We start from the raw sequence: 24,961 nt of genomic DNA, 5'->3' as shown, positions 1-24,961 counted from the left end.
GGAGACGGTCCACGGCAGCTTTTAGGAGAGCAGCCGAGCCTGTCTTGCTGGGGGGGATGGGCAGGTGGAATGAGGCCCACCGCGGACCTCACCGCCGGCAACTGTCTCCTTGGGGAGCTTTGGCTGTGCTCACCCTCGCCTTGAAGAAAGTCCCCTTCCACCTCCTCTCGGCCCCCTATCTGGACTGCGTCCTCCCCGCCACCGCTCATAGCCTCGGCCATCTCCTTAGCCTTGCTTCTTGTGATGCTGGCCATCATTGCCACGGATGATCACTGACACAAACTGCAACCTGATGCACACACACACCTTATTGTATTTTCACTCAGACTGTCTAGTGTTGAGCTGATCTTAAGACTCCAGCGGCAAAAGCTACTGCTGGTAGTCTTTAGTGTCTGGGAGTATGGGTCTAACACCCACACACACTAGTATCACAATCCCACTTTGCTGCCACCAATATGTGAGGGATACCACACCTCGTGCCCGCTTGACGGTAACTACCTCGAGCTCACGAGACGCGGTATGGTCACTGGTTACCAGCCGTGACGTTACGCACTCCCGGAGGAGCATGTAAGGTCAGCTTGGTACAGTTTACACTAACTCCTCCTGTCCCCTCGGGCACAGAGAGGCAACAAGCTGAGGGAGCCTGGTCACTGCCCCAGTTAAACAGCGCTTCCTCAGCCTGGGAAATCTGCCACCAGCTTCTCATTTGATATAAGCCCAGTCCGCTAACGGGAATATATAGCGTGAGAAACCAACCAGCGGTAGCGTATTGCTAGGCCGAAACATGGATGTGGGGATTCGTGATCAAGATACAAGACAGCACAAGATTAAATTATATATTTAATCGCCTTAAGGGCTCACTAGAAATAACACTATACACACAAGGAATATATACAATGGTCTGAGGTTACAAATACAGGTGGTATGGTAAAAACAGGGTTAAGCAGAACAAAAGTCAGTTTACCAGATGGATGAGTCCTTTTGGGTGGTGATAAGTTCTTAGCTGTATTCACATGGAGGGCAGTGATGTCAGCAGGTTGCAGGTCCCTCGAAACACATGGCACTATGTGACCCTCCTTCAGAGAAAAGACAAGCCGGCTTGCTGGCACAAGCCTTTTAACCTGTAGCCGGCCCCTCCCCTCCCGGCCTCTGGGAAGGGTCCACCCCCCCTCTGCTGGACTGGCAGCAAATGACCCACAAAACCCTTTAGGGTTCATAGATCCAGACCAGAAGGTCACAGGGAGATGGTTCTGGGACCAATGGATCCGCCTGGGTTCCAGCTACCAGTAGAGTCCAAGCATGGTACCATTACTGGGTTTCTGTGGGGAGATATGTATATCTCCCCTCCCGAGCATCCCATTGCCAAACTAAGAGTAGGAGCCTGACCGTCTTGGCCACAGGATCGCAAATATACAGTACAGACCAAAAGTTTGGACACACCTTCTCATTCAAAGAGTTTTCTTTATTTTCATGACTATGAAGGCATCAAAACTATGAATTAACACATGTGGAATTATATACATAACAAACAAGTGTGAAACAACTGAAAATATGTAATATTCTAGGTTCTTCAAAGTAGCCACCTTTTGCTTTGATTACTGCTTTGCACACTCTTGGCATTCTCTTGATAAGCTTCAAGAGGTAGTCCCCTGAAATGGTCTTCCAACAGTCTTGAAGGAGTTTCCAGAGATGCTTAGCACTTGTTGGCCCTTTTGCCTTCACTCTGCGGTCCAGCTCACCCCAAACCATCTCGATTGGGTTCAGGTCCGGTGACTGTGGAGGCCAGGTCATCTGGTGCAGCAACCCATCACTCTCCTTCATGGTCAAATAGCCCTTACTTTCAAAGTTTTCCCAATTTTTCGGCTGACTGACTGACCTTCATTTCTTAAAGTAATGATGGCCACTCGTTTTTCTTTACTTAGCTGCTTTTTTCTTGCCATAATACAAATTCTAACAGTCTATTCAGTAGGACTATCAGCTGTGTATCCACCTGACTTCTCCTCAACGCAACTGATGGTCCCAACCCCATTTATAAGGCAAGAAATCCCACTTATTAAACCTGACAGGGCACACCTGTGAAGTAAAAACCATTTCAGGGGACTACCTCTTGAAGCTCATCAAGAGAATGCCAAGAGTGTGCAAAGCAGTAATCAAAGCAAAAGGTGGCTACTTTGAAGAACCTAGAATATGACATATTTTCAGTTGTTTCACACTTGTTTGTTATGTATATAATTCCACATGTGTTAATTCATAGTTTTGATGCCTTCAGTGTGAATCTACAATTTTCATAGTCATGAAAATAAAGAAAACTCTTTGAATGAGAAGGTGTGTCCAAACTTTTGGTCTGTACTGTATATTTGACTTATGTCTGGGATGGACGGGCGATTCGTAATTCCTTATGAATCGCCAGTTCCATGATGTCTGAGGGAAATGATAGATCTGGGCAAGGGCTGAGATCCCCTGCCGGGAGTTTTCCTGCAGGATTAGCTTGGCCTCCGTGCTGGGTTAGGTGTGATTATGCCCACATGTGGCCTCCTTGAAGCCAGAGCCCCTGTGGAGTTCACTACCTCTGCTATCTGACAAGCAGATGGTTGGAGTGAGAACTTATTTTGCATGTTCACTGACAAAGGTGAATCAGATGAAAATCATGGCTGCCATTAAATAATGATCGATATTCCTCACAATGTCCATGACAAGATGGTCATTGTTTCGTCTGTGACGATGTGTCTGATTTGGCTGTTGTTGGTTGATTTTTTGCCCTCCGAGTGTCATCCGTATAGGTAAAATGGGATTTAAAGAAACTCTCCTACCAGTGCTTAGTGAAGACCACTGACAGAACATGGATGCCATCAGTGTTCTTTCAATGGATTTCACAGACCCATAGACTTCAATGGGCGTGTTTGGTCCACTGTTTGGACCAAAGTAGTGCATGTCTGACCCACGGGCAGTGGAAAAACAAGGATGTGTGAATGAACACATTAAAATTAATGGATACATGTGCAGTCCATGGATTAATGGTGTCCTCAATTCTGAGAAATACTGATAGATACTTACCCATCATGCAATGCCATCAGAGAGCCGTCTGACTCCAAATTTCTTCTGCAGCAGGACAATGACCCCAAACATATAGCTGAACTATGTTCAGTGTAAAGAGGAACAAGAAGTCCTGGAAGTGATGATATAGCCCCACTGAGCCCAGATCTCAACATCGAGTCTGTCTGGCATTACATGAAGAGACAGAAGGATTTGAACAAGCCTACATTCACAGAACATCTGTGGTCCGTTATCTAAAATTTTTGGAACAACCTCCCTGCTGAGTCCCTTCAAAAACTGTGTGAAAGTACCTAGAAGAACTGATGCTGTTTTGCAGGCAGAGGGTGGTATTTATTCGATTAAAGATACTTTCACACCTGAGTTTGTAATTCAGGTTTTGAGATCTGGCAGAGGATCTCAAAACCTGAATTAGAGTACTTTCACACTTGCGTTAAAGTTTTCCGGTATTGAGTTCCATCCTAGTGGCTCAATACCGGGGAAAAAACTAATCAGTTTTATCCTAATTCATTCTGAATGGAGAACAATCCGTTCAGTATGCATCAGGATGTCTTCAGTTCAGACACTCTTACGGTATTTGGCTGGAGAAAATACCGCAGCATGCCGTGGTATTTTCTCCGTCCAAAATTCCAGGACACTTGCATTATTTTCCATTGAAATACATTAACCAAGTGTTCCGGCAAAACGGATCCGGTTTTTCGGTCTGCATATGTGCAGACCTTTGAAAATGCAAAGAAATTATAATATACCGGATCCGTTTTTCCGGATGACACCGGAGAGACGGGTCCGGTGTTTCAATGCATTTGTTAGACAGATCCGCATCCGGATCTGTCTACAAATGCTATCCGTTTGCACACGGATTTCCGGATCTGGCAGGCAGTTCCGGCGACGGAACTGCCTGCCGGATCTTCACAATGTTTCAGTCGGATCTTAAACGGTTCAGTTTTGTTCCCATTCATTGTCAATGGTTACAAAACTGATCAGGATGCATCAGTATGCATCAGTTCGGTTCAATTGAGTTTTGAGGCCAGACATAACCACTACGAGCAGCGTTTTGGTGTCCGTTTTGCAAAGCTGAACAAACCTGATCAGGCATGAAAATGGCGCCAGATCCATTTATTTGGTTACAGAAAAAAAAAACGATTAGGCGGCCATTAACTTAGGGTACTTTCACACGAGCGTTGTTAGAATCCGGCAATCTGTATACAAACGGAAAGCTTTTTTTCCGAATCCGTCTCATCCGAAGTAACGGATCCGGTATTTAATTTTTTTTCAAAGATTAAAAGAGAAACCCGCTCCTCCTATATCCCGGCGCTTGCGCAGACCGGAAAACCGGATCCTGCAATTTCCACTTGGTACCGGATCCGGCATTAATACATCTCTATGGAAATTAATGCCGGCAAGTGCGGTATTGTTCCGGGATTTTGTCCGGAAAAAAAACAACAGCATGCTGCAGTATTTTGTCCGGTCACATGCCGTACAAGAGACGGAATAGAAGACATCCTGATGCATACTGAACAGATTGCTTTCCATTCAAAATGCATTAGGACAAAACTGATGCGTTTTTTTCCGGTTTTGAGACCCTAGAATAACGCTAGTGTGAAAGTACCCTTACAATGATTTTCTTACCTGATCAGGTTTGTTCAGTTTTAGTACAACTGGATCCAGCTGAAACAGAGCCATCAGGATGTATTAAATAGAACAGATGCTTTTAAGGCTGCTTTCACATTAGCGGCAGCCTTCTCTGGCAGGCTGTGCACCCGCCGGAACAGCCTGCCGGAGAAGGCTGCCGCTAATGTGAAAGTGGCCTTAAAAGGATCTGTTCCATTTAATACATCCTGATGGCTCTGTTTCAGATCCCTGGTGCCACTAGTGCACGTGTGTTCTGGCCCCATTCACTATAATGGGGACGGGCCGGAGATGGCAAACATACCAAGAGGCGGCTGGATTAAAACAACGACATGAGCTTACAACTACGAATAAAACTACGACATGAGCAGGGCCCTGCTCGCAAAAGCTTACAATCTATGAAGATTATGATTGATGGTGTATAGCCTGACGTTTTATTAAATATTAAATGTTTTTGCATACAAATGAGATGATTTTTTTCCTAATCCAATTGATTACTAATTCTGTAACAAGCCCAATCAGACAGCAGTCCTTCTGCCTGTGGACACTGTCAGACACTGACCATCACGCCTGCTGCAGTTAACACTTTGATGGCTGATCTAATATTGTAAATGTCTAGCTGCACCACCTTCATGGGAAGCAAGAATTTATGCATACTAGACCTCTTGGGTACAAGAACAATAATTCCATGCAAAATACATTTTTTCAACTAATTTCATGAAGTAGCAGCAGATGGAAAGATTTGAGGGGTTAATTTTCAAAGTGGATAAAATTTCTGACTGTCAGGATGTTGATAGATTTCTCATTCTCAGCATAGGCCATAGGATGTACAGTGTCAGCACAGCAAATTTAACCTCTTAAAGACTGTGATGTCTAGGAACAGATGGTTTTGTCTGCTCTGCCTTCCCAAGGAAGGTCATATGAGTCCAGTAATGATGTAGTGTTCTCTGAAGGTTGGTAGAACAGTAAAATAAAAATCCATTCTTCTACTTCCATCTCGAAAACACACATCACTTGTTATTTGATCAAAACAAATAAGGCTTCATTATCATTGCCATTCTGACACTGGTAAACAAGTTTATGTACACTTGAGCGCTGTAGAAGAATCAAGTCATACAGAACGCTTCCTGGTAGGTGGCCTTGCTTTTTGATGAAGGGAACTTTTACAGAATCATTACTGACTCAGCCAGACAAGCTGCTATTCAACTAGAGCGGGGTTAATGAAGGTTTGATGTGCTCTTGTTAAAAGAAGGACTGAAAAGCTTGTGGCCATATGTGGTCACATTGTTATTTGATGATATGGATTCTGGAAAGAGATACAGCGTTGTTGCTAACCTTACCCCATCCCAGCCCCTCTTCCTAATTTATATTTAATGAAAAATCAACAGAGAGCTTGGTTAAATCCACTCTAGACTAAACAATAGACTTCGGGGAAACTTGTTGATTTTTAATATTGTGATCTGGAGAGATCTAAATGTCTGCTTAAAGGAGAAGTACTCACCATGCATTGTAGTTCAAGGCCCTTTTGTGAAAAACGCCTATAATTTAGGGAATGGATACATGTAATACTGCTCTTTTCAGGAGAAATATATTTGGCTAATGAGAGTGTAAACCTACCCGTATTACTGCAGCAAGTATAATCTGCCTTTATCGGAACACTATGTGACTGTCAATAAAAAACAGTAATTTTCTTGAGTTTCCTCCTGTAAAAATATGTGTTATCTCTCTAAATAATGTCACGGTCACTTGGGCTTGAAAAGGCAGATTCACCTATGAGGGTACAGTTTTATTTAACCCTTTGGGGTCGAGGCCTATTTTAATTTTTGAATTTTGGATTTTTCCTCCATGTTCCAATAACCATAACTTTTTTATTTTTCCATTCACATAACTATATGAGGGCTTATTTTTTTGCGGGACATGATGCATTTTTAATACCACCATTTAATTTACCACATCTTTTATTGGAAAACGGCAAAAAAATGATTCCATCAAGGTTTTTAACATCACAGCGTTTACTGTACAGATTAGGCTACTTTCACATTTACGTTTGGTGCGGATCTGTCATGGATCTACACAGATGGATCCGTTCAGATAATACAACCGTCTGCATCCATTCAGAACGGATCCGTTTGTATTATCTTTAACATAGCCAAGACGGATCCGTCTTGAACACCGTTGAAAGTCAATGGAGAACGGATCTGTTTTCTATTGTGCCAGATTGTGTCTTAGAAAACGGATCAGTCCCCATTGACTTACATTGTGTGCCAGGACGGATCCGTTTTGCTCAGTTTCATCAGACGGACACCAAAATGCTGCAAGCAGCGTTTTGGTGTCCGTCTCCAAAGCGGAATGGAGACTGATGAACTGATGCATTCTGAGCGGATTCTTTTCCATTCAGAATGCATTAGAATGCAAACTGATCCGTTTTGGACCGCTTGTTAGAGCCCTGAACGTATCTCACAAACGGAAAGCCAAAGTGTGAAAAGTAGTGTGAAAGTAGCCTTAAATGAAAGGATGCCACTATCTGGTTTTCCAGATACAATTATACGCTATTAATGACTTCTTAGTCTGCACAGAATGTATTCCATGTATATATATACAGTGGGGGAAATAATTATTTGACCCCTCACTGATTTTGTAAGTTTGTCCAATGACAAAGAAATGAAAAGTCTCAGAACAGTATCATTTCAATGGTAGGTTTATTGTAACAGTGGCAGATAGCACATCAAAAGGAAAATCGAAAAAATAACTTTAAATAAAAGATAGCAACTGATTTGCATTTCATTGAGTGAAATAAGTATTTGAACCCTCTAACAAAAAAAGACTTAATACTTGGTGGAAAAACCCTTGTTTGCAAGCACAGAGGTCAAACGTTTCTTGTAATTGATGACCAAGTTTGCGCACATTTTAGGAGGAATGTTGGTCCACTCCTCTTTGCAGATCATCTCTAAATCCCTAAGGTTTCGAGGCTGTCTCTGTGCAACTCTGAGCTTGAGCTCCCTCCATAGGTTTTCGATTGGATTAAGGTCCAGAGACTGACTAGGCCACTCCATGACCTTAATGTGCTTCTTCTTGAGCCACTCCTTTGTTGCCTTTGCTGTATGTTTTGGGTCATTGTCGTGCTGGAACACCCATCCACGACCCATTTTCAGTTTCCTGGCAGAGGGAAGGAGGTTGTCGCTCAGGATTTCACGATACATGGCTCCGTCCATTTTCCCGTTTATGCGAATAAGTTGTCCTGTGCCCTTAGCAGAAAAACACCCCCAAAGCAAAATGTTTCCACCCCCATGCTTGACGGTAGGGACGGTGTTTTGGGGGTCATAGGCAGCATTTTTCTTCCTCCAAACACAGCGAGTTGAGTTAATGCCAAAGAGCTCTATTTTGGTCTCATCAGACCACAGCACCTTCTCCCAGTCACTCTCTGAATCATTCAGGTGTTCATTGGCAAACTTCAGACGGGCCTGCACATGTGCCTTCCTGAGCAGGGGGACCTTGCGAGCCCTGCAGGATTTTAATCCATTGCGGTGTAATGTGTTTCCAATGGTTTTCTTGGTGACTGTGGTCCCTGCTAATTTGAGGTCATTAACTAACTCCTCCCGTGTAGTTCTAGGATGCTTTTTCACCTTTCTCAGAACCATTGACACCCCACGAGGTGAGATCTTGCGTGGAGCCCCAGAGCGAGGTCGATTGATGGTCATTTTGTGCTCCTTCCATTTTCGAACAATCGCACCAACAGTTGTCACCTTCTCTCCCAGCTTCTTGCTAATGGTTTTGTAGCCCATTCCAGCCTTGTGCAGGTCTACAATTTTGTCTCTGACATCCTTGGACAGCTCTTTGGTCTTTCCCATGTTGGAGAGTTTGGAGTCTGCTTGATTGATTGATTCTGTGGACAGGTGTCTTTTATACAGGTGACTAGTTAAGACAGGTGTCCTTAATGAGGGTGACTAATTGAGTAGAAGTGTCTAACCACTCTGTGGGAGCCAGAACTCTTAATGGTTGGTAGGGGTTCAAATACTTATTTCACTCAATGAAATGCAAATCAGTTGCTATCTTTTATTTAAAGTTATTTTTTCGATTTTCCTTTTGATGTGCTATCTGCCACTGTTACAATAAACCTACCATTGAAATGATACTGTTCTGAGACTTTTCATTTCTTTGTCATTGGACAAACTTACAAAATCAGTGAGGGGTCAAATAATTATTTCCCCCACTGTATATATATATATATATATATATATATATTTCTGTGAATTTAGAGGTAGGGATGAATGAATGAAAGGTGCCTCTTCACCTGCTTCAAATCACTACGCCAGCACTGAGGGAAGGGGAAAAGAGCAGGGAAGGTTACACAGCTGGGGTAATATAAAATAGAGAAATGTACATTTTCATATTATTTCTTTTTCTTTATGTATATTGCAATTATACTTCATTTGAAATTACCTATTCTTTGCAGTGTAATACTTATTTTGGAATAACCCCTTCAACAAGTGACCTTTAAAGGCTTTCATCAGAAAGGGGTATTTATTTATTTTTTTGACTCAATGGGGGAGATTTATCAAAACTGGTGTAAAGAAAAACTATCTTAGTTAGCAACCAATCAGATTCCACTTTTTATTTTTTCACAGTTTTTCTTTTTCAGCAGTTCTAGACCATTGAGAACGAAATACAAAGTATTGTCCTTCTGTAGCAAATGGAACAGAGAGATAAAACTGTTCCTATAGGTAGATAACCCCGAAGAAAGAAAGAAGTTTGGAGTTACTTCAAGAAATGACAGTGTATCCACAAAACCATTAATATATGAAACGATATGTTGATGGTAGTGTCTCTTTAAAGAATGTATTCGAAGGTAATTACTATGTCTATGGTCAAGATATCAGACAGGAAAACATACATGTATAGAAAGGCACATAGAAACATAGAATGTGTCGGCAGATAAGAACCATTTGGCCCATCTAGTCTGCCCAATATACTGAATACTATGAATAGCCCCTGGCCCTATCTTATGCAGTAAGCCGGATAGTGACTAATGCATACTGGCGCAAAATTAATGGTTTTTAGTTCGTGATGCCAATTGCAATGTGCGCAGGTTATAGTCTCAGGGCCCTTTAAGATGTTGCCACTCACGTACCAGGTGAGGAATGACAGAGGGGGATAATGTCTCTGTGTAGTAGGTATTGTGTCAACGGTGTCTCCTACCTTGGTACGGCTGGACTCCTGGATCCTGGCTCACATGCAATAAAGTTGAGTGTGGTCAGTAGGAGTAATTGAGGAATGAATGCAATCCAGACAGGAAATATAATCCAACTTGTCTTTACTTAATGCAGCTTTGAATCCATACAGTTACAGCATAGTTCTTTAGGGTCCCAGCAGGTATTGGCAATATGTGGCAGGAATTATTATATATTCTGCTTCTTGACATATGCCTAAAGAATCTGGCAGGTATCTGTCTTCTGCTCTGTCTGTAGTCTGCTTGCTTTGGGCCTGACTAGCTGAAGGAGGTATTTGGCTTCTCCTGGTCTTTGGATTAAACACTCACAGTTCTGCTCGCAGGGAATGGCTTCCTGGAGATCTGTAGATCCGGAGGTGGCTGCTTTCTTTGTCCACCAGCTGAGGTAGATTACTCAGGCTGGGAAGGGTGATCTTGGGCCTCAGCCAAGGCTTGGATCCTAGGTTGGGATCCCTGTTTCTGGGAGCTCCTACTAACACAGCCTTCCCCAGCAGGGGGGCTGGTTCACACTGGATCTAACTGGTTTCTTCCCTCCCTATGAGGCAGGATGTGGGAACATTCCACTCCTCCTCAGAAAGGGGGGAGCTAGCCTGGAATGAACTATTCCAGCCTAGGTACTAACTCTGACCTGCTGCATACTGCTGCCACCTGCTGGTGTACATTGGAAATTACAGCATATATACACAAAACAGGCATAAAAATGTACAACAGGACAATGCAATGTTGGATCACACAAGATGGAAGTACGCATATACACTTAACATTATGAAGCTGGGGAACAGAAGTTTAGTGACATACTCCAGGATGTTACACTTATATGAAGGACTTATGCCTATTCCATGCATGCTTAAACTCCTTCACTGTATTTGCAGCTACCACATGGTCAACATTAACAACACTGAGAATCAGACTGGGCCCAAATCTGTTTTTATGAACTGCAATATTCCTGCAAATAGTGTTGTTGTTTATTATATGAGATTGTCTCGAAAGTGAATTCTGAGAGTAAATCAACAAACACACATTATACCTACATATACACACAACTTCACACATATATTGTCCAGGTTGGGCTGTGTCCATCAAAAAGAAAATCTTTACAAAGTTTATGTTACTTTGCTTGTAATACTCAGTGAGTCTGAAAGGGGAGGTTTTCCTGTGAACTCTTATTTATCTAATATCTCCACTTCCATTAGAGAATTGGGCACAACAAGAATTGCCTTATTCCATATTCTGCATTTTTGCGGGAGAACTGGACTCACATTAGACTGTCGGCCAAACCAGCCTTAAGTGTAGTTTCACTAAAGGTGAATTAAATAACTATGTTGAAGTGTTTATCAGAGATCTGACTAACTGACTGTCAGAAGGTCAAATATATCATTGTGGTGAACATTACATGGCAGATCAAAGAACCACTATCATTAAAACGTAACCTTCATTGATGAAAATAAAATTCATATTTCTGTCAGTGCAGTTCCCACACCAGAAGACACCAACATTCTTCCTGGTAAGCTTTGTATCTTTAGTTGGTGATTCAAAATGATTTTGAATCAACCTATCACCCACACTTCGGACCTGTCTGTAAGTAATGGCCAGATATTCCGGTAATACATCCTTGAGGTCAGGGTCTTATTTGAGCAAGGACAAGTCTCAGGAAAGAATCCCCCTTACAGGAGAGAATGTTCCCACTTCAGTTATTTGGTCAGTTATTTCCATCAGTTATTGTGAACCAAAACCAGATCTGGGTCAAAAACACAAAACGGTGCAAATCTTTTCATTATCCATTATAGAACATAGAAACATAGAAACATAGAAACATAGAATGTGTCGGCAGATAAGAACCATTTGGCCCATCTAGTCTGCCCAATATACTGAATACTATGGATAGCCCCCGGCCCTATCTTATATGAAGGATGGCCTTGTGCCTATCCCATGCATGCTTAAACCCCTTCACTGTATTTGCAGCTACCACTTCTGCAGGAAGGCTATTCCATGCATCCACTACTCTCTCAGTAAAGTAATACTTCCTTATATTACTTTTAAACCTTTGCCCCTCTAATTTAAAACTGTGTCCTCTTGTGGTAGTTTTTCTTCTTTTAAATATGCTCTCCTCCTTTACCGTGTTGATTCCCTTTATGTATTTAAAAGTTTCTATCATATCCCCTCTGTCTCTTCTTTCTTCCAAGCTATACATATTAAGGTCCTTTAACCTTTCCTGGTAAGTTTTATCCTGCAATCCATGTACTAGTTTAGTAGCTCTTCTCTGAACTCTCTCTAGAGTATCTATATCCTTCTGGAGATATGGCCTCCAGTACTGCGCACAATACTCCAAGTGAGGTCTCACCAGTGTTCTGTACAGCGGCATAAGCACTTCACTCTTTCTACTGCTTATACCTCTCCCTATACATCCAAGCATTCTGCTGGCATTTCGTGCTGCTCTATTACATTGTCTTCCCACCTTTAAGTCTTCTGAAATAATTACTCCTAAATCCCTTTCCTCAGATACTGAGGTCAGGACTGTGTCAAATATTCTATATTCTGCCCTTGGGTTTTTACGCCCCAGGTGCATTATCTTGCACTTATCCACATTAAATTTCAGTTTCCAGAGTTCTGACCATTCTTCTAGTTTTCCTAAATCCTTTTCCATTTGGCGTTTCCCTCCAGGAACATCAACCCTGTTACCTATCTTTGTGTCATCAGCAAAAAGACAAACCTTCCCAGCGAGGCCTTTTGCAATATCACTTATGAAGATATTAAACAAAATCGGTCCCAGTACAGATCCCTGTGGAACCCCACTGGTAACATGACCTTGTTTTGAATGTTCTCCATTGACTACCACCCTCTGTTGTCTGTCACTCAGCCACTGCCTAATCCACTCAACAATATGGGAGTCCATGCTCAATGACTGCAGTTTATTGATAAGTCTTCTATGTGGGACAGTGTCAAAAGCCTTACTAAAATCTAGATATGCGATGTCTACTGCACCTCCACCGTCTATTATTTTATTCACCCAGTCAAAAAAATCTATAAGATTTGTTTGACATGATCTCCCTGAAGTAAACCCATGTTGTTTTTCATCTTGCAATCCATGGGATTTTAGATGTTCCACAATCCTATCCTTTAATAGGGTTTCCATTAATTTGCCTACTATTGATGTCAGACTCACTGGTCTATAGTTGCTCGATTCCTCGCTACTACCTTTCTTGTGAATGGGCACGACATTAGCCAATTTCCAATCTTCCGGGACGACTCCTGTTACTAATGATTGGTTAAATAAATCTGTTAACGGTTTTGCCAGCTCACCACTAAGCTCTTTTAATAATTTTGGGTGTATCTCATCAGGCCCCTGTGACTTATTTGTCTTCACCTTAGACAGCAAACTTAGAACATCTTCCTCTGTAAAGATACATGCATCAAACGATTTATTAGTCATTCTTTCTAGTGGAGGTCCTTCTCCTTTTTCTTTTGTAAAAACTGAACAGAAGTATTCATTAAGGCAGTCGGCTAGCCCTTTATTCTCTTCTACATACCTTCCGTCCTTTGTTTTTAATTTAGTTATTCCTTGTTTTAATTTCCTTTTTTCATTTATATATCTGAAGAATGTCTTATCCCCTTTTTTCATAGACTGAGCTAGTTTTTCTTCTGCCTGCGCTTTAGAAGTTCTTATAACTTGCTTGGCCTCTCTCTGCCTAATCTTGTAGATTTCCTTATCTTCATTGCTCTGGGTTTTTTTATAATTACAAAATGCTAGCTTTTTATTTTTAATGATTTGGGCCACTTCTGCTGAGTACCACAGTGGTCCCCTCCTTTTTTTGCTTTTACTGACAAGTCTAATGCAATTTTCTGTTGCCTTCAATAATGCACCTTTTAAGTAGTCCCATTTCTCCTGGACTCCATGTAATCCGTTCCAGTCTGATAAGGACTCATTTATGACTAATTTCATATTTGAAAAGTCTGTTTTTCTAAAATCTAAAACTTTTGTTTTTGTGTGGTGGGACTCTTTCACAGTTCTTATATTAAACCACACTGACTGGTGATCACTAGTTCCCAAGGTTTCGCCTACAATGACATCATATACCGAATCCCCGTTTGTGAATACCAAATCCAAAATGGCCTCCCTCCGGGTTGGCTCCTCAACCACTTGTTGTAGAGATAACCCCAGTAGGGAATTTAGAATATCTGTACTCCTGGTAGAACTTGCTATTTTGGTTTTCCAGTTTATATCTGGGAGATTGAAATCTCCCATAATGATAACTTCTCCTTTCGTTGTCATTTTAGCTATTTCTTCAACTAGTAGATCATCTAGTTCTTTAACTTGACCAGGTGGTCTATATATCACACCTACACGAGTTACTGCATGGTTAGCAAACTGCAACGTAACCCAAACTGACTCTATGTTGGCCTCACCAACTTGTATTAGGTTAGATTTAATGCTATTTGTATGTAAATTATCTCTGAGTAGGCTTCGCTACTGGTTTTGGCTCACAAAAAAATATTAATATAACTGACCAAATAACTGAAGTGTGAACTCACCCTAACTTGAAAGGTATCACTACCCTCTATTTTCAGGTGTGGAGTGAGAAGGGTTGACCAGTCACAGCTATGGGCAAACTCCAGAACTCCTTAGAGCAGTTCCTCCCAAATCTTTGAAACTGGCCCTTTGGGATGCCTCTTTTGAGCGGTAGGGGTAGGATTGAAACTTTCCCACCGTAGGAGGCTATTCATATGTTAATCTTTGTGAATGAGTGAGGTATGGATCATATTGTTACTGTATTTGCTGGGTTCTCAAACATCCAGGAAAGTGATAAACGTTTGAATTATTTCATAAGTAAATTGCAGTCCTATGTGATTGGTATTTATATGCTGCATAAAGAGACCAAATTCAACTGGACCATATTAACAGAATATCGTATATATATCTGGCCCATAACAGTATCTGCTGTGTCCAGTAGGGGTAGCCCTACTTGAAGACAACCGTGTCCTCCCACCAGGCCAGACGCAAATTTGCATAGGTTGGAGTCAAACACAAAATAGTTATGGGTTAAGATATATTCCAAAAGACGTAACACAAAGTGGCTATGTTTGCTTAGATGGTTACTTCTTGTATCCGGCCCTTAATGTGGGGAATTGAAGTGCATCCATTACTTCATCCGGATTGCTAGGAAAAACCTTGCATTGTCCACAACCACCTTCCAGTCATCACCTCTATTTGTATGTAAATTAACTCTTTAACCCCTTCAGGACCCTGCCATTTTTACCCTTAAAGGGGTTCTCCAGGAATTAAGAAAATTTAAATACCTAAATATTACTTCATTATAACTATATTACCAAATACCTTTCATTAGTTATAATGGCTTGTTTTGTCTGGGGGCCAATCATTAGGAAATATAAAATGGCCACCATCCTACTAGTCCACAAAAAAACCTGTCCTAATTACACAGGAGGACCAGTTAAAGAGCTGCGCCATCTTACTATATTACTTGTCAGGGATTATAATCCTGAATACAGTTTAATATGATCTTCAGATAAATCTCTGTAGGAATAGAGTTCATTAGGAGATATGAAGTACAGAGAAGATTGTGGGGGTGTAGATAAAAAGCAGCAGCACTTGCACACAGTCTCTATTACCACAGCCCCACATTACCTGTCCTGTCCATCCTCTCTGTACTGCATGTCTCCTCATTAACTCCATCCCTACAGAGATTCAGCTGAAGATCTTATCAGCTGTATTCAGGATCATAATCCCTGACAAGTAGAGCAGAGAGGAGGATGAGGCAGCTCTTTACCTCAGTGTTGTGAAGTAACTTGTCCTCCTGTGTGATTAGGACTGCTACCATTTTATTTCTCCTAATGATTGCTCCCTAGACAAAGTGAACCATTATAGCTAATGAAATGTATTTGGGAATATATTTATACTAAAGTAATATTTAACTATTTTCATTTTCTTAATTCCCAGAGAACCCCTTTAACCCCTACAGGACACTTTTCACCTTCAGGACGCAGCCTAATTTTGCAAATCTGACATGTGTCACTTTATGTGGTAATAACTTAAAAATGTTTTTACTTATCCAGGCCATTCTGAGATTGTTTTCTCATCACATATTGTGCTTCATGACAGTGGCAAAATTGAGTCAAAATATTTCATTTTTATTTTTTTTAAAAATAAAAATTACCCAAAATTTTGAAAAATTAGCAAATTTCTATTTCTCTACTTTTATTATAGATAGTAATACCTCCAAAAATAGTTATTACTTTACATTACCTAAATGTCTACTTCATGTTTGGATCATTTTTAAAATAACATTTTTTTTTGGGGGGGGGGTGTTAAAAGGGGTAGAAGAAAATTTCCAAAACCCAAATTTTTCAGGACCAGGTCTGAAGTCACTTTGTGGGGCTTACATATTAGAAACCACCCATAAATCACCCCATTTTAGAAACTACACCCCTCAAGGTATTCAAAACTGATTTTACAAACTTTATTAACTCTTTAGATGTTCTACAAGAATTAAAGGAAAATGTAGATTGAATTTCAGAATTTCACTTTTTTTGGCAGATTTTCCATTTTAATCCATTTTTTCCAGTAACAAAGCAAGAGTTAACAACCAAATAAAACTCAATATTTATTGCCCTGATTCTGTAGTTTACAGAAACTCCCCATAAGTGGTCATAAACTGCTGTACGGGCACACAGCATTGCGCAAAAGGAAAAGAACGCCATATGGTTTTTAGAAGGCAAATTTCACTGGGATAATTTTAAGCTGCCATGTCACATTTGAAGACCCCCTGATGCACCCCTAGTAGAAACTCCAAAAAAATTACCCCATTTTGGAAACTATGGGATAAGGTGACAAGTTTTGTTGGTACTATTTTAGGGTACATATGATTTTTGGTTGCTCTATATTACACTTTTTGTGAGGCAAGGTAACAAAAAAATCGCTGTTTTTGGCACCGTTTTTATTTTTGTTATTTACAATGTTCATCAAACAGGTTAGATCATGTGATATTTTTATAGAGCAGGTTGTTACAGATGTGACAATGCCAAATATGACAACTTTTTTGTTTGTTTGTTTCAGTTTTACATAATAAAGCATTTTTGAAAAAAAAAATTGTGTCTCCATATTCTGAAAGCCATAGTTTTTAAAAAAATTTTGGACAACTGTCTTATGTAGGGGCTCTTTTTTTTTTTGGGTATGAGATGACGGTTTTATTGGTACTATTTTAGGGTGCGTATGACGTTTTGATCGCTTGGTATTACACTTTTTGTGATGTAAGGTGACCAAAAATTGCTTTTTATTTTTTATTTTTACAGTGTTCACTATAGGGGTTAGGTCATGTGATATTTTTATAGAGCCGGACCTTACAGACGTGGCAATATCTAATATGTATACTTTTTTTATTTATTTAAGTTTTACACAATAATATCATTTTTGAAACAAAAAAAATCATGTTTTAGTGTCTCTATAGTCTGAGAGCCATAGTTTTTTTATTTTATGGGCGATTGTCTTAGGTAGGATATTATTTTTGATGAGATGATGGTTTTATTGGCACTATTTTGGGGCGCATATGACTTTTTGATCGCTTGCTATTACACTTTTTGTGATGTAAGGTGACAAAAAATGGCTTTTTTGACACTGTTTTTATTTTATCTTTTTTATCTTTTTTACGTTCACCTGAGGGGTTAGGTCATGTGGTATTTTTGTAGAGCAGGTTGTTACAGACACGGCGTTACCTAATATGTCTACTTTTTTATATTTTTTTACATTTAACACAATAAAAGCATTTTTGAAACAAAAAAATCATGTTTTAGTGTCTACATAGTCTGACAGTCATAGTGTTTTTATTTTTTGGGTGATTGTCTTAGGTAGGGGCTCAATTTTTGCGGAATGAGGTGACGGTTAGATTGGTACTATTCTAGGGGGCATACGCTTTTTTGATAGCTTGGTGTTGTACTTTTAGTGATGTAAGGTGACAAAAAATGTTTTTTTTTTAGTACAGTTTTTATTTTTTTGATGATGTTCACCTGAGGGGTTAGTTCATGTGATATTTTTATAGAGCCGGACACGGCAATACCTAATATGTCTATACTTTTCTTAATTTCCATATTTTTTTTAAAAAAATTAAACTTTATTTTGGGAAAAGGATGCTTTTTTTTTTTACTTGAAACTTTTTTTTAAAAAAAAATCCGTAGCTGGCAGGTAACAAAAAATAGCTGTTTTGGCACAGTTTTTATTTTTTGTTTTTTACAATGTTCATCTGACAGGTTAGATCATGTGCTATTTTTATGGAGCAGGTTGTTACGGACACGACAATACCAATTATGACTCCTTTTTTGTTGTTGTTTGTTTCAGTTTTACATAATAAAGCATTTTTGAAAAAAAAGATTTTTTTTGTGTCTCCATATTCTGAAAGCCATAGTTTTTTTTTATATTTTGTGGGTGACTGTCTTATTTAGGGTCTAATTTTTTGCGGGATGAGATGACGGCTTGATTGCTACTATTTTAGGGTGCATATGACTTTTTGATCGCTTGGTATTGCACTTTTTGTGATGTAAGGTGACAAAAAATGGCTTTTATGACACCGTTTTTTTTGTTTGTTTTTACAGTGTTCACCTGAGGGGTTAGATCATGTGATATTTTATACAGCAGGTTGTTATAGACGCGAAAATACCTAATATGTATACTTTTTTTTATTTATTTAGGTTTTACACAATAACAGAATTATTTAAACAAAACAAAATCATGTTTTAGTCCAACAAGAAAGATAATCCATCTCAGCTCGGGTGATGTTTTAGTGTATGCATATTCTGATTTAAGTCCAGCAAATCAGTATGACAAGATCTCTAAGGGTTTAGTGTATACAAAACGACTTCCAGCAAATTATATAACCCATTAAAATTTATATACTTTAATAATGTTCCTTAAAAAATGAAACTACACAGGACGATACTCGCTGAGGGTCCACTCAGATATATAATGCCACACTAAGCACCTGCAAGATATGTGGGGGATAGAGGGAAAGCTGTCCCTATCGTCTCTCCCTAGTCTTGCTCAGCCCAGGGACAACCCCTGATGGTGGGAACTCCCTATCCTCGAACCTAGGCTGATCTAAACCTCACGTAGCCCTGACACAGTGATCCTGGGAGGGTGGGGAGGTAAAAAATGGTGCTAAAGAATGTGGGCAAATACAGAAAAAAAGGACATACAAAAACGACAATACCACATATAGCTACCCTAATAATGTAGGGCCTATTAATGGACTGTGTATACAGCCCTTGTGCTGCTGGTTAATACAGCCAGCTAGGTACACAGTACATTATAGTTGTACACAAAAACGTCAATCATACCCCGACGCGTTTCCCCCAGTCAGTAAATTAAAGATGCCTAATATCCATCTAGTATTATGATGTCCTACATAGTTAATACATTTATTGTGGATGTGAAAAATCCATAAACCGTTCCGATATCTTAGATTTTGGATAACCATCAACCGTTACGATATCCTATATGCAAATAGAAATAAGATGGTAAGAGGACCACTTATTGATAATAGGGGGAGTGAAGATACAGTCAGACGGACCAGATGAGGCACAAAGTAAGACCATAAGCCAGTTTCGCTGGAGTCCCATGTAGACACTAGTGATGAGCGGCAGGGGTCATATTCGAATTCGCGATATTTCGCGAATATTTTGTAGAATATTCGTCAAAAATTTGCAAATTCGAAAAAATCAAGATTTTTTTTTTACTCCAAAAATCGGAAAGGTAATGATTGTGTAATATGCGAATTTTTGGAATTCGAATTTTTTATTGCAAATTTTTAGAAGCACTCTATCTCTCTATATTCAACTCTATTGCTGTCCTTAAGATTAGAATACAGTTGAAGGATTCGGCGGAGTACAAGAATGATGTCTCCCTGCCCCATTCCCTCTGATAGGCTTCAGTCCTAGTGCTGTAGCCTATCAGAGGCAGGCACAAGTCGTGTGACGTCATCATCATCGCTCTGCCAAAGCAGGGCAGCATACAGTGCGGGACACAGGCTGGAAGTGACCTGCACTTCTTCACTGACAGCTGCATGGAGGTATTTGTTTTTATTTCCATTTGGCACCATGCTTTTGGACCACTATGGGGAAGGGGTGAGAGGAGCATTATAAGGGCATCTACTGGGGGTACTGGAAAGGGGTATTTTGTACTGGCATACATTATGGGTGCACTATGGGGACATTAGCTCAACTGGGGGCACTAGGAAGGGGTATTTTTTTGTACTGACACATACAAGGGGACATTAGTACACATTATGGGGACACTATGGGGACATTGGCTCTACTAGGGATACTAAGAATGTATTTTTTGTACTGGCAAACAAAGGGGGCACTATGGGTACATTGGCTCTACTGGGGCACTAAGAGGTGGAATTTCATAATGGCACATAGTAGGGCATTGGTACACATCTTAGGGGCACTATGGGGACATTGGCTCTACTGGGGTCCCTAAGTGAAAGCTACCGTAAGAGGAGGCATTTTTGGTACTGACACATTATAAGGGGTCTTTTTTGCACTGGCACACATTATAAGGTGGAATTTTACTGACACACATAAGGAGGCATTATTTGTACTAGTGCTCATTATAAGGGAGCATTTTTGTACGACCGCATATTATAAGGAGTCTTTTTTTTGTATTGGCACACATTATAAGGCGGCAGTTTTTATATTGGCACACAGGGGGCATTTTTTTTATGTCACACATTATAAGGAGAATTATTATTACTGGGAAGTATTATGGTGAGCTTTATTACTATTGTGGGACTAAGTGGAACATGATTACTAGTATGGGCATTATCACTTTTGGAGCACAGTAAGAGTACTCTAGGGGCACTATTACTACTAAGTGTACTGGGGGACGGAGAAGCATTATAAACTGGCACTACAGGGGGCATATACTGTATATTGACACTACGGGGAGGTGGGGCATTATAGAGTGGAACTATGGAGGGAGCAATATAAATATATATATATATATTGGCCCTACAGGGGAGTTAGTACTGCAAGGGTGTATTAAAGCTATAGGGGGCACTGCAGAAGGGGAATTATAACTATTGGGGGCATTGTGGTTATATTAATACCACTAGGAGTACTTTAGAGGCATTATTATTTTTGGGCACAATATGTAGGCATTGCTACTAATGCAGCACTCTTGAGGAGTATTATCACTACTGAAGACACTATTACTAATGAGGGCAGTCTAGGAGCACTATAACTGTGGGAGGACTATCTGTTATTGGCACTGTTATTTCTGTAGTATAATGTTTGTGGACATGGGGGAGTACAGCGACACAGTATTGGGAGTAGCAGCAGGATGACAGTGCCCTGTATAAAATTTGGGGGCTGATTTGCAGAATCTGTAACTGTCCCCCATGTGCCATAAAGTAATACTGGTGTCTTCTTAGGCTAGTTTCACACTAGCGGCAGGGGAATCTGGCAGGCTGTTCCGGCGGGTGAACAGCCTGTCGGATCCGTCCTGCCACTAGTTCACGTGTGCCCCCGGACTGCCGCTCCATCCCTTTTGACTATAATGGGAGCGGAGTTACAGCAGCAGCATAGCAGCGCATGGCGAGAGGCAGCCGGACTAAAACTATGACATGCAGTACTTTTAGTCCGGCTGCCTCTTGCCATGCGCTGCCATGCTGCCACCGGAACTCCGCCTCCGCCCCCATTATTGTCAATGGGGACGGAGCGGCAGTCCGGTGGCACGCGTGAACTAGTGGCAGGACGAATCCGACAGGCTGTTCACCTGCCGAAACAGCCTGCCGGACTCCCTGCCGCTAGTGTGAAACTAGCCTTACTCTTAGGCCTAGTTCACACGAACGTGTGTGATCCGTGACCGTATTGCGGCCTGCAAATTGCGGGCCGCAATACACGGCCACAGTTCCGTGTGCATTAAGCATCATGGATGCGGACCCATTCACTTCAATGGGTACGCAAATCCGGAATTGCGGAATGGCCGCACGGAACGGGACCCCTCAGAAGCAGTACGGAGTGTTTCCGTGGGGTTGCGTCCCGTACTTCCGTTCCGCAAAAATATAGAACATGCCTATCTTTTTGCGGAACGGGCGGATCGTGGACCCATTAAAGTGAATGGGTCCGCGATCCGATGCGGCTGACCTACGGCCGGCGATCGTTCATTGGGGCCAGCACGGGCACGGCCAGCACGGGTCACACACGTTCGTGTGAACTCGGCCTTATGTAGCAGAGGGGGCTGCACACCACTGACCAAAGATGTCTGCCCATGATGGTATGGACAAAATGGAGAAGAAAATTAAAATTAACAATTGAAATCCATGGAGATGTCAGCTGTAAGTTACTAGATCTTCCTCTGACAGCTTCTTTTAAATGTGTTTCAATCTTAGGAAGTAATGTCACTTTAAATTGATTCAGCGGGCGCAATTTGCCTGCTCCATCAAGGGTGCCGAAATATCTCGTCCCGGCCCTGTGGTCTGGTCTGAATGGAGAAGAAGAGGAAAGAGAACATCTAGATCACAGGAGATGTCACTGGATTTAAAGAGGACCTTTCACCGATTCTTACCCTATGAACTAAGTATACATACATGTGGAGCGGCGCCCGGGGATCTCCCTGCACTTACTATTATCCCCGGGCGCCGCTCCGTTCTCCTGCTAAGTCCTCCGGTATCTCCGTTCCCTAAGTTATGGTAGGCGGAGTCTGCCCTAGCGCTGGCCAATCGCATTGCTGAGCTCACAGCCTGGGAGAAAATAACCTCCCAGGCTGTGAGCTCTGCGCTGCGATTGGCCAGCGCTAGGGCAGACTCCGCCTACCATAACTTAGGGACTGGTATCTCCGCCTACTATAACTTAGTGAGCGGAGATACCGGAGGACATAGCAGGAGAACGGTGCGGCGCCCGGGGATAATAGTAAGTGCAGTGAGATCCCCGGGCGCCGCTCTACATATCTGTATAGTTAGTTCATAGGGTAAGAATCGGTGAAAGGTCCTCTTTAAGAGGTATGTGGCACTGTGTTACCCACTATGTTTTGTTGTGCTGTATGTTATGTTAGGAGGGAAGAGGTTAAGTTGAGAATTTGGTATGGGAGGGCGCCAATTTTGCATCAGGCGGCAGAAAGGCTAGGTGTGACCCTGGTGGCAATGCTTGTGGATAACCCAGATACAAATAATATGCTCATTTAGAACACAGGGTTTCTGAAGTAAGGATCTTATGGGTTCATTTAACTCCTTCTCATCCTAATATTATTTCCCACAGACAGGGAAAAGAAATATATGGTTTCACTTTCATTGCCACAAATATTCAGACTGTCATTTTGTTGCAACATCAGTATCGTTGCAAAAAGTTACAGAATTTTCCCCCACCTATGAAAAAGTATAATGGACTTTCTTTCCAGCAGCAGGTTAGTATTTATCTCCACAATTGTACCAGTTAATTCCCCATCAGGAATGTCATTGATACAGAGCTTTGTTCCTGTTGTTCTTGTTTTCTGCTGCTTGTGAAGTCTTTGTCTCCTGTGAACTCTTATGAGCTTGAGTTGTAATGAAATGTTTGCCTTGAGGCTTTGTGTCTTTGCAGACTCTTTGTTTATGGTACATCAAGATGTCTTGATAGGGCTCATGAGCACTTGTTGCGTAGGGGCCAGAAAGCTAGAAAGCCAATTATTATCCTTAGAAAGATAATTTTACTCAGCAACTTGCATTTACACAAATATCTATTATAATATGTTCATATATATTTTATCTGAAGTTCCAAAAGCATTGACTTAAAGGGTATTCTCATCTTGGACTTTTATGTTATATTGATTGGATATGCCATAAATATCCAACAGTATTGTCATTCACTGCTATTGGGAATCAAAATATAACCGAGTAAGCAAGCTCGTGTATTTTCAGCAGCCCACTAGCAGTGAATTGAGAGAAAGCTGGGAAGTTGCAGCCACTCCCCCATTCACCATTTAATTGAGACCATGCTTGGGTATTTTTTTGAAAGTCCCACAGCAGTGAATAGAGGGTGGCACCTCTTATCTGTGTAGCTCTCCATTCACTTCGGGGCCTGTTCTGGACATAGGAGCGAGGGGGACCCACACCTATCAGATATTAATGGCATATCCTATCGATATGCCATAAATGTCCCAGATGAGAGAACACCCCTTTAAAGGTGTTACAGATAAGCAAGTGTGGACCCACGGTGCCAACCAACTGCTTTGACTTAGGGCTAACCCTAAGGGCACCATCCTGGCGATTACCCTTTAGGCCCCTTTCGCGCGGGTGCAATGCGTGAGTTGAGCGCATTGCACCCGCACTGAATCCTGACCCATTCATTTCTATGGGGCTGTGCACCTGAGCTGTGATTTTCACGCATCACTTGTGCGTTGCGTGAAAATCGCAGCATGGCTCTATATTCTGCGTTTTTCAAGCAACGCAGGCCCCATAGAAATGAATGGGGCCGCGTGAAAATCGCAAGCATCCGCAAGCAAGTGCGGATGCGGTGCGATTTTCACGCATGGTTGCTAGGTGACGATCGGGCTGGGGACCCGATCTGTATTATTTTCCCTTATAACATGGTTATAAGGGAAAATAATAGCATTCTGAATACAGAATGCAAAGTAAAATAGAGATGGAGGGGTTAAAAATAAATTAACTCACTTGATCGCGTAGTTGCGGATCTCTGTCTTCTTCTGTAATGTTGAGCTGCCAGCTAAGGACCTGTGGTGACGTCACAACACATGATCCAATTACATGGTCCCTCACCATGGTGATGAACCATGTGATTGGACCATGTGATGAGCACAGTGACGTCAAAGGTCCTATTCCTGTGCACAGCAAAGAACACAGAAGAGAAGTGGATTAAGGTGAGTTAAATAATTATTTTTTTTTAACCCCTCCAGCCCTATTGTACTATGCATTCTGTATTCAGAATGCTATTATTTTCCCTTATAACCATGTTAAAAAAAAAGGAAAAATCATGCATGTTCCCGCAACGCACCCACACCTTTTCCCGCAACGCCCATGTGAAACCAGCCTTAACCAGTATACAGGGATTTGGACT

Source organism: Bufo bufo, chromosome 1 (genome assembly GCF_905171765.1).
Source record: "Bufo bufo chromosome 1, aBufBuf1.1, whole genome shotgun sequence".
Lineage (NCBI taxonomy): Eukaryota > Metazoa > Chordata > Amphibia > Anura > Bufonidae > Bufo > Bufo bufo.
This window is presented reverse-complemented; position numbering follows the sequence as displayed.